At 43.4% G+C, this 10,857-nt stretch overlaps 1 long non-coding RNA gene across 1 annotated transcript; it reads left to right on the forward strand.

The window, feature by feature from the left end:
- Positions 1–637: 637 nt before the first annotated feature.
- LOC139034043 (uncharacterized) lies at positions 638–8,306 on the forward strand. The gene is made up of 3 exons (XR_011486516.1): positions 638–732; positions 3,811–3,963; positions 7,440–8,306. It is a non-coding gene; the product is annotated as an uncharacterized lncRNA (long non-coding RNA).
- The last annotated feature ends 2,551 nt before the right edge of the window (positions 8,307–10,857 follow it).

Genomic DNA, 10,857 nt, shown 5'->3' on the forward strand with positions numbered 1-10,857 from the left:
AAGTGCCAAAGGAAAAATTGTGGGGAAAAATGTCTGCATTTGCTGCATTAGTGGGGTGAAATTTTAGCCTTGTTTTGCTTCTCACCTAATACAATTATTTCTTTTGATGTCGCCTTGAAGTTGTTTTGCAGCAAGTAAAAAAAAAAAAAACAAATATAGATGTGAAAAAGCATGTTGTCCACCAATACTTTTACAGACCAAATGCCAGCCTGGGATGACAGAACTGATCTTAAAGATGATGAATTGCTGAAGACACTAGAAGGTTAAGTTAACCCTCCAGAACTCACCTTGTGTCCTGGCTACTCAGGAATTCAGGAAAACAGGAGTGACAAGAAAGGTAGTACAGGAAGAATTTTGGAGGCGACAGGCTTCCTCATTTCACGTTTTCTAAAATAAGACTGTGCACTGTCATTACAGATTTTCACTCTTGAAGCCTTTTCTCTGTGGCTCCGCTTAAGGATGGTGGAAGGGTCCAGGGCTTCTGTTCAGGGACATGGGCTGATTGCTTCTGCGTGGTGTTTATCAGAAGCAGAGGTTTATCTTGGTGTACACCCCGGCGCACGCGCCCCCCCCCCCCCGCCCACGCGCCCCCCTCCCCCCGCGCACATCCCCCCCCCGCCCCCCGCCGGCTCACTGGAGCGCAGAGAACGTTCCTTAACAGGTCTGCTGCGTTAGTATCTGCTCTCCTGGTGAAATAGGGAACAGGCAGGCCACCTCTTACTGCAAGGCCAGGTGAGTATTTCTGTTGCTAGCCCAGACAGAATGGCAGGGGCTTTGAATTTGTCCTTTTCAAGATGTAGGATATCTGGTGATTCCGGAGCAAGGAAAGGGAGGGGATTTTTTTTTTTTTTTTTCATGCAGATGGCCTTTTCTTCCTCTGCGGGATAGACAGGGCTTATGAGAATGATTACCTTAATGTTAATTCCAGACATGTTGATTAAGATTCTGTTTCTGGGAGAAATTGCAACAACAGTTGGATCATGTATTAAATCTAGTTTTGGGTTCATGAGCTTTTGGGCTTCCCTGATAGCTCAATTGGAAAAGAACGTGCCTGCCAATGCAGGAGAACCTGGTTTGATTCTTGGGTGGGAAAGATCCCCTGGAGAAGGGATAGACTACCCAACTCTGGTATTCTTGGGCTTCTCTTGTGGCTGAACTGGTAAAGGATCTGCCTGCAACTCAGGAGACCTGGCTCTGATCCTGGGTTGGGAAGATGCCCTGGAGAAGGGAAAGACAACCTACTCCAGTATTCTGGCCTGTGGTTTTCTTTTTATCATCAGCTACCCTTTACCCCCCATCTCACCCCAGTTCACAAAAGAGGAAACGAGTAGCTGATGATCATTTAGAGGAGGAAATGTTTAACTTTGGGCTTTCCAGGTGATGCTTATGGTAAAGAACGTGCCTGCCAATGCAGGAGACACAAGAGATGTGGGTTCGATCCCTGGGTTGGGAAGATCCCCTGGAGTAGGAAATGGCACCCCACTCCAGTACTGTTGCCTGGGAAATCCCACGGACAGAGAATTCCGGCTGGCTACAGTGCATGGGGTAGCGAAGAGTCAGCCACGACTGAGCACCTGAGCACAGCACATCTCCCTAGAACCGGAGACTGGGGAGAGTGACATGGTATCTGTCTTACCCCCTTCTGGGTTCCCAGTGTGTACCAGGTGTGACAGTGAATCAGTGCTCAGTACATGTGTCTTTTACATTTGATTGACAAGGCACAGTTTAAAACACCTGTGAAGAAATATGTTGCCTGTCAAATTGGCAAGGACTTCAAAAGATAGGACCACTGTTGCCAATGACAAGACCACAGCAGCATTCTCTCACAATTCCAGAGAGAGTAGAGTTGTCTTTCTGGAAAGCAACTTGGCAAAAGGTGTCCAAACCTAAAAGGATTGGTTGGCTTGCCTTTGAGCCAGCAATTCCTCTTCTGGTCATTGATCCCCTAAACTAAAGGGCTTATCAGTGGTATTGAAGGGAGAGTGGAGCTTGCCTCACCAAAATATGCCTGTTTGGCATATTGATCATTTGGAGCTGGTTATTTCTGAGATGTTACAGACAGAGGAGAAGCTCTGAAAACCAAGTAGAAGTTACTCTTTGATAAGATACCTTTACACTTCTAAGGGAAATCTCCATTTGTAAGGGTGTCTCCTGCTCTCAGAAAGGGGGGGTAGGGAATGGATGACTTTATCTCCTGAAACTCTTCATTATCAGTGGAGAAAGACTTAAGTTTGCATGGCAACTTTACCCTTGTTTACTATTTCTTTCCTGGTTCCCTCCCTTAAGCGCCCCCCACGCCCAACACCTCCTTTTGTCTTTAGCTGGAAATGGTATTTAATGTGGTAGTTTCAGCCATTTGGGCGAGTTACTCAGGTTTCCTAGGTCTCTCCTGTGTATACAGGAGGTATCTGTTTTTAAACTTGCTTTTCTCCTGTGTATTTGTCTTTTATTATGGAGGGGGGAGTCTCAGTCAAGAATCTAGGAGGGCAGAGGGAACTTTCTTTTTCCTCTCTACTGTATGCATAGAAATTGAACCTCTATGAAGTATACTGCCCATGTCTTTTGCAATAATTAAATATGAGAAAGTAATGCCATAGAAGAATAAATAACACCTGGGAATGATCTTTACAAGGTTTTATTTCAACATAGAAACAAGATAGTATGTGGATAAATGTTATATTTACATTTTATTTATGTTTAAGTAGATGGGAAAAATAATGTAAGCAAAATGCTATGAAGCTCTGAATGGTTATCTGACATACAGGGTATCGGATGATTTTTATTTTCTACTATTGGTCTATCTATATTTTCCAAATGTTCCCCACTTTTATAATGAGGCAATTAGAATTAAATAGAGCATCTTTGCCCCCTGGTGGTTTAGTCAGTAATGGTCCTTAGTCTGAGGAAGGAATATTGTATCCAGTCAGACAGAAGAGCAGATACCACTGCAGGCTTTATTCCCAAGGCAGAACTTTCAAAATTCCCAAACCTTTTGCTAGGACAAGTGGTTGTGTCCTAGAGGAGCAGTGCTGTGAAACTCACAACAGAGTTTCATATTGTCCTCGTACTGACCATGTGGGGACTATATGCTCTCAGCTGCCATGAGACAGAAACAGCAGGAACAGGGAGAGAGAACTAGGTTCTGGGGTTCAGCGGGGCACTGGAAGCAGGGCCTTTGCCATCAGAAGGCTAAAGAGGGCAGGCCATTGGAGTCGGGGTGGCGGCCTTGGGTTGGAGGGGTGGGCACCCACGAAAGTGGGAGTCCAGGGCAGAATGGATTTGGTGACTGTCTGTGGGGGATCAATAAGAGGGTGGGCACGAAGAGCACTCAGGGTGAGTGAGGGGTGGTAGTGTGGCCTGCAGGGGGACTAAAGGCAGCAGAATATGGGGAAGGATAAGAGATCTGGGCTGGGCCTGTGGCCCCTGAATCTAGCCAGACAGCCTCTTCTGGCCCACGACCTTCCTTGTCATGATGTCAGGGCACCCTCTCTGCATTTCTTAGGGGTTCAGCTGTTACTAGGATCCCCAGAGGAAGAGGAAAAATTCCCAAAACAATGGTTTTCAAGCTTTCTGTGAGTCATGATTTCAGGGATCCCTTTCAACCCAACTCCTACTACACAGTTTCATGTGAACGGCCTGCAGCACCCCATAGCATTGATATACTGTTCCATAAACTGCTTTTATTATTTGCTGTTTTGCCATGACTGGAAACATGAGCAGTTTTTATTTTGTTTTGCTGAATGTGATTCTGACTGACCCCTTTCTCTCCAACCTTCGGGCCCATGGATGTGTGTCTACTTTTGTTTTTAGGCTCATCGCTGCTCATATCTGCCTGTTGGAGAACTTTTGTGGTCACTACAGCTCACCTGATGGAAGGCTTTTGTCACCGAAGTAGGGAGGGCATCTGGTTTGGCACCTACAGGAAGCCACCCTGATTGTAGAACTTCCAGCCTTCTCCTACATGTAAGTCATCAATAAACATGACATGGCAATTAAGAAGGGAAAAACACTCTTGAGTGAGAGATAGCAGAAACAAATGGCAAAACCAAATCTCCAAAGCCCTCAGATATTGGAAATGTCTGCTTTAGTTTGAATAAGAAATGTATTTTTCCACTCATTTTGTAGACCTAGAAAGAAAAATTGATCTCTTCGGTATATATTTTTTGACTTAGTTTTTAAAAAATTCTGATTTTTTTCTTTGCCAGCCCTGGGTCTTAATGATAGCACAGAGGATCTTTCACCTTTTTTGAGGCATGTGGGTCTTTGTTATGGCATGTGGGATCTAGTTCGCTTGCCAGGAACGGAACCTGAGCCCCTGCATTGTGAGCTTGGAGTCTTGGCCCCTGGAGCACCAGGGAAGTCCTTCTTTGGTATATTTAAAGGAACTAGAAGAACTGGAAACATGAACAAGGAATAAAGCGCTAACCAAAATGACCAGGTTTCTTCTTTCTTTCCTCTCGCTGACCAATTCAGTCCAAAAGTTATTAGCAGAGGCCAAGCAATGTAGGTGTTTGTGTTGGAGGAGCTTTTGTGATCCTATATTATGTGGTGTCAGCTGAGGGCAGGGTGAGAAGAGCATCCACGTGGGGGATGGTGTCAGGGGCCTGATGTGGGCTGTTAAGGGTCCAGGTAAGTCCAGGAGAGCAATTCCAGGGGCAGGGGGTGCTGAGTAGCAGTTGGCCCAGCTTTTTAGAACCTGAGAGCATGTTGAGGATATTCATACAAGGAGGTCTGGCATGATGCTTCAGGATCTGATGACAGTAAGGAGGACAGCTACATGGGATGGCAAGTAACTTGTAGGTTGATTTGTGTCCTACAAAAATTCAGATGTCAAAGTCTGCTATAGACTTAGGGATTGTGTCTCCCCAAAGTTCATATGTGCAATCCTAACCCCACAATGTAGTGGTCTGTGGAAGCAGGGTCTTTGGGAGGTGGTTAGATCATGAGGATGGAGCCTTCATCAATGAGATGAGTGCCCTTAATTCTAAAAGAGACCCCAGAGAGCTCTCTTCCCCCTACTGCCATGTGAGAAAGATGGCCACCTATGAACTAGAATGTAAGTCCTCATAAGACATTGAATCTGCCCCTGCCTTGATCCTGGACTTCCCAGCTTCCAAAACAGAGAAATCAACTTCTGCTGTTTATAAGCTACCCAGTCTATGGAATCCTCTTATAGCAGCTGGACTGGACGGAACCGATAAAATTCTAATTCCTGGTACCTCAGAATGTGAACATAGTTGGAGATAAAGTCTTCACAGAGGTAATCAAGTTAGGATGAGATGATGAAGAGTGGGCCGTAATCCAGTATGACTGGTGTCTTAATGAAAACGGTAAATTTAGACATATAGAGATACATACAGAGGGAGAAGATGGGCACGGAGAGAGCCATGGAACACATTCTCCCTCCCAACTTGTTAAAGGAAGCAGCGTTGCCAATACATTGATTTGGGTCTTTGAGTCTCCAGAACTATGCGATAGCAAATTTCTGTTATTGAAATCACCCAGTTTATGGTACTTGGTTAAGGTAGCCCTAGTGAACAAGTGCAGTAACCCAGCTCAGGGGTTTGGAGCCTGAGCTCCATAAGAGAGAGTCAACACAGTTGAGGGTGAGGGATGAGCAGGGTAGTGGTGAGGATGATCTGGTGTGGGTGTTAGAGCCTAAACTGGGTCAGAATGATGTCTAGGCAGGACCCAGCCCAGTCCAGCTTGAGCTGATAAGAAAGCAAGCAAGGTAGTAATCATTTCATAATGTATATGTATTTCAAATCATCACATTGCACAGCTTAAAATATGCAATTCTTATATGTCAATGAGATCTCAAAAACTGCTTAAATATCATATGAATGAGGATGGTGCAATATGCTATAGAATTAGACGAAAGGGAAACCTATCTGTACCTGAAAAATCTGTACTGGGATTGGCAAAACATATCCTGGTCCCTGCCTCATTTTCCTAGAATCAAAGGAGATATAGGCCTTTACGTGCTCTACAGATACACCTGTCACTAACTCTGTAATATGTTTGGAAAAAGATAGTAACCAAGCATAGTGAAGAAGGCTTTCAGTAGCAAATGGTGGGAGGTTGGAATCTTGGCAAAAAATGTGAGAGTCTAAAAGAGATGATGACAGTCTGTGTGGGAGCAGCTTTGGCCAAAGTGTCTGAGCTTGGGTGAAGTGAGATGGGCATCCACAGGGAAGGGTGAAATCAGCCTGGACTGTCAGAGCCTACGTGGGGTGAGCTGAGAGTGGCAAAGGCAGCACTTAAAATCTTTTGAAAATGTGTTGGAAACTCACACTGAGAACTTTAAAACAGTACTAAAATGTAGGAAATGTATTCATGGGTTTTCTATTTATATAATCTTCTTTAATACATATTTGTATTTATTTATTTGATTGTGCCAGGCCTTAGTTGTAGCTTGCGGCATTTTCCATCTTTTTGCAGCATGTGGGATGTTCAGTTGTGGCATGTAGGAACTAATTCCCTGACCGGGTATTGAACCTGAGCCCCTGGTATTCGGAGCGTGGAGTCTTAACCACTGGACCATCAGGGAAGTCCCATTACATAGTTTTGATGCTTTGACATCTGGGACCTTGCTGACACTGGAAGGACTGCCCCTCCCAGGGTTGTTCAATTCCTAGAGAGAGTCAAGAACTCACCTGTGAGCATACCTTTCAAAAGCAAGTCAACCAATTGAAAGGCCATACCCCCAGTCACTACTTATCTCCTCTACTGGGCTGTGAGACTTCGGGCCACTGTCCACCTGCCCTAATCACACCAGGGCCAGGGACTAGACAACTAGGGACAGCCCCTATGACCCAGAGCCCACTAAAATTATTCAGACTAGCCATGTTCAGTCTGCTAACCTGCCTCACCAGTAGAAACCACAATAAAGGTTCTTGCTCCCCATTTACCTGCTCCCTTTGCCTCCTGACCAACCAGACCATGTGGTTCCTCATGAGTTGCTCCCTCCACTTGGGAACTGCTACAAACTATCTTTTCAATGGCAGTCATCTCCTAATCTGTTGGCCTTACCATACTTGAATAATAGTAAACCTATGTTAAAAAAACAAGACCTAAATTAAATGGATACATATGCCAGACTCATGAACTGGAAGGCTCCATATTGTGAAGCTAGCTGTTCTCCCAAAATAAATACATAGAGGCAACACAATCCCAATGAAACCCTAAGCAGTTTATGCATATGTGTGCATGAAAATTAATATGTTATTTCTGAAATTTATATGGAAATGCAAAGGCCAGGAATAACCAGGACAATCATGTCCTGGATGGCTTATACCAGGAGATACCAAGACCTATTATAAAGCTACAATAGTTAACTAAGTAGCCTATTTGTATGAGGATAGACAATTTAACCGTGAGAACTGGACAGAGATTCCAGGAACAAACCCACATAAATAATCTGATTTGTGATATTACAGGACACTAAAGAAAGGAGGAACCTGGTGTGCTGCCTTCCATGGAGTCGCACAGTGTCGGACACGACTCATGCGACTTAGCAGCAGCAGCAGCAAACAACGGATATCTTTTTCCAGTCAGTGGTACTGGGTAAATTTGGCAGTCCCCAACCTTTTTGGCACCAGGGATTGGCTTCGTTGAAAACAATTTTTCCATGGATGGAAGATGGGTGGGGAAATGGTTTGGGGATGATTCAAGCGCATCTCATTTATTGTGCACTTTATTGCTAATCTAATGCTGATGTTGATCTCATAGGAGGTAGGAGGTACTGGTCTGGGGCGCAGAGGGTGGGGACCCTTCATTAGGTAACCAAATAGAACAAAAGTGAATGTTGTTCCCTGTCTTACCTTACACAAAAATTAACTCCAAGATGAACTGCTGATCTAAATGTGCAACGTGGAACAGTAGAATTTTCAGGAGAACATCTTCATAATAATGGTCATGGGAAAAACTATGCAAAGGTAAGGAACAGATTATATGGAAAGACGGGAGAAAAATAGTAAAAGTGAAAAAGGCTTCACCTTACTGGCAATCAAAGAAATGAGAGTGAAATGAATTATTAGGTACCCTTCTTGTTTGTCAGATACAATGGTTATAAAGTAATACTTTACTTTTAGCGAGGGTGTAATTATATGGGCTGCCTTATACTTTATTAACAGAAGTGGAAATTTATATAATTGTTCCAAAAATCAATCTGAGAAAATTTATCAAGAGTCTGGAGAATGTTCATGGCTTTGATACAATTCCAGTTCTAGAATTCTCACCTACAGCATGAGCAGAAAAGCAGATAAACATATATAAGGAAATGTTTATAATAGCATCCCTTAAAATAGCAAAAGAATTAGAAAGTAATATTGTCTAATTTGGGAATGCTATACAAAAAAAAAAAGTTTTAATGACTAGGATAACCACGATGTTGGAGTCACTCACCTAGAGCCAGACATCCTGGAGTGTGAAGTCAAGTGGGCCTCGGGGAAACGTTACTACAAATAACGGTAGTGGAGGTGACAGAATTCCACTTGAGCTATTTTAAAATCCTAAAATATAATGTTAAAATGCTGCACTTATGTCAGCAAATTTAGAAAACTCAGCAGTGGCCATAGGACTGGAAAAGGTCCATTTTCATTCCAATCCCAAAGAAGGGCTATACCAAAGAATATTCAAACTACTTACAATTGCATCATTTCACATGCTAGCAAGGTTATGCTCAAAATCCTTCAAGCTAGACTTCAGCAGTATGTGAACCAAGAACTTCCAGATGTACAAGCTGGATTTAGAAAAGGCAGAGGAACCAGAGATCAAATTGCCACATTGTTGGATCATGGAGAAAGCAAAGGAATTCTAGGAAAACATCTGCTTTGTTGACTACACTAAGGCTTTTGACTGCATGGATCAAACAAATGATGGAAAATTCTTAAAGAGATGGGAATACCAGACCACTTTACCTGTCTCCTGAGAAACCTGTATGCAGGTCAAGAAGCAACAGTTAGAACTGGACATGGAACAATGGACTGGTTCAAAATTGGGAAAGGAGTGAGAGAGTCAATTCCTAAGTAGTTTGATAAAGAGTCTGGGGCCCTTGAGGAGGAAGGGGTCCAGGGCCCTCGAGAAGGAGAAAGGGGTCCAAGGCTCTCAAGGAGGAGAAAAGGACAAACTTTTTTTCTACATTGCTTTGTCTTAGTCAATATAACAATGTATCTTGCTCAAGGACTTGTTTCTCCTTAACTAGAACCTTCCGACTAATCTTGTTATCTTAAAATGAATATTATGGGAGTGGGTCTGGTGAGTGAAGTGAAGTCATTCAGTTGTGTCTGACTCTTTTCAGCCCCATGAACTGTAGCCCACCAGGCTCCTCCATCCACGGAATTTTCCAGGCAAGAGTACTGGAGTGGGTTGCCATTTCCTTCTCCAGGGGATCTTCCTGACCCAGGTATCAAACCCGGGTCTCCCACATTGCAGGCAGACACTTTACCATCTGAGCCACCAGAGAAAGTGGGTCTGGTAAGATCTTTCTATTGTTAGTTCTAATCCCATTATCTTAAGATTTATGTTGTGGGAGTGGGTCTGGTAAAAGTATATAAGGCCTTGATAAGACTAGTGAGGGGGGCACTCTCCATCCCCCTTCTGATGTCTGTGTCAGAAGTTTTCTCTGTCCCTTTTCTTACTTTAATAAAACTCTGCTACACAAAAGCTCTTGAGTGATCAAGCTCCTGGTCCCTGGTCCTGAAGCTAAATCTTCTTCTGAGATCACGAATCTGACACCATTCACTGTAAGCTATCAGGAGTACGTCAAGCCTGTATATTGTCACCTACTTATTTAACTTATATGTAGAGTACATCATGAGAAATGCCAGGCTGGATGAAGCACAAGCCAGAATCAAGATTTCTGGGAGAAATGTCAATAATCTCACATATGCAGATGATACCACTCTATTGGCAGAAAGGGAAGAGGAACTAAAGAGTCTCTTAATCAAAGTGAAACAGGAGAATGAAAAACCTGGCTTAAAACTCAACATTCAAAAAAACTGAGATCATGGCATCCAGTCCCATCACTTCATGGAAAAGTCCCATCACTTCATAGAAGGAGAAAAAATGGAAACAGTGACAGACTTTATTTTCTTGGGCTCCAAAATCACTGTGGACAGTGACTGCAGCCATGAAATTAAAAGATGCTTGCTCCTTGGAAGAAAAGCTATGACAAACCTAGACAGTGTATTAAAAAGCAGAGACATTACTTTGCCAACAAAGGTCTGTATAGTCAAAGCTGTTTTTTCCAGTAGTCATATAGGGATGTGAGAGTTGGACCATGAGAAAGGCTGAGTGCCGAAGAATTGATGCTTGTGAACCGTGGTGTTGAAGAAGACTCTTGAGAGTCCCTTGGACAACAAGGAGAACAAGGAGAACTAAAGACAATCAACCCTGAATATTCACTGGAAGGACTGATGCTGAAGCTGAAGCTCCAATACTTTGGTCACCTGATGCAAAGAGCCAACTCATTGGAAAAGACCCTGATGCTGGGAAAGATGGAAGGCAAAAGGAGAAGGGGGCAGCAGAGGATGAGATGGTTAGATAGCATCACCGACTCAATGGACATGAATTTGAGCAAACTCCAGGAGATAGTGGAGGACAGAGGAGCCTGGCATGCTGCAGTCCATGGGGTTGCAGAGTCAGACACAACTTAGCAACTGAACAACAACAACAAGAAATATATATATATATACATATATAGTATACACACACACACACACACACACACACACATATATATATATATAATGAGAGAGAGAGACAGACTGGAAGAGTGAGAAAACAAAAAATGTTAACAGTGACATAGCTTATTAGTCTGTCGAGTGGTCATCATGAAATACCACAGACTGAGTG

Source organism: Odocoileus virginianus, unplaced genomic scaffold, assembly GCF_023699985.2.
Source record: "Odocoileus virginianus isolate 20LAN1187 ecotype Illinois unplaced genomic scaffold, Ovbor_1.2 Unplaced_Contig_21, whole genome shotgun sequence".
Classification (NCBI taxonomy): Eukaryota; Metazoa; Chordata; class Mammalia; order Artiodactyla; family Cervidae; genus Odocoileus; species Odocoileus virginianus.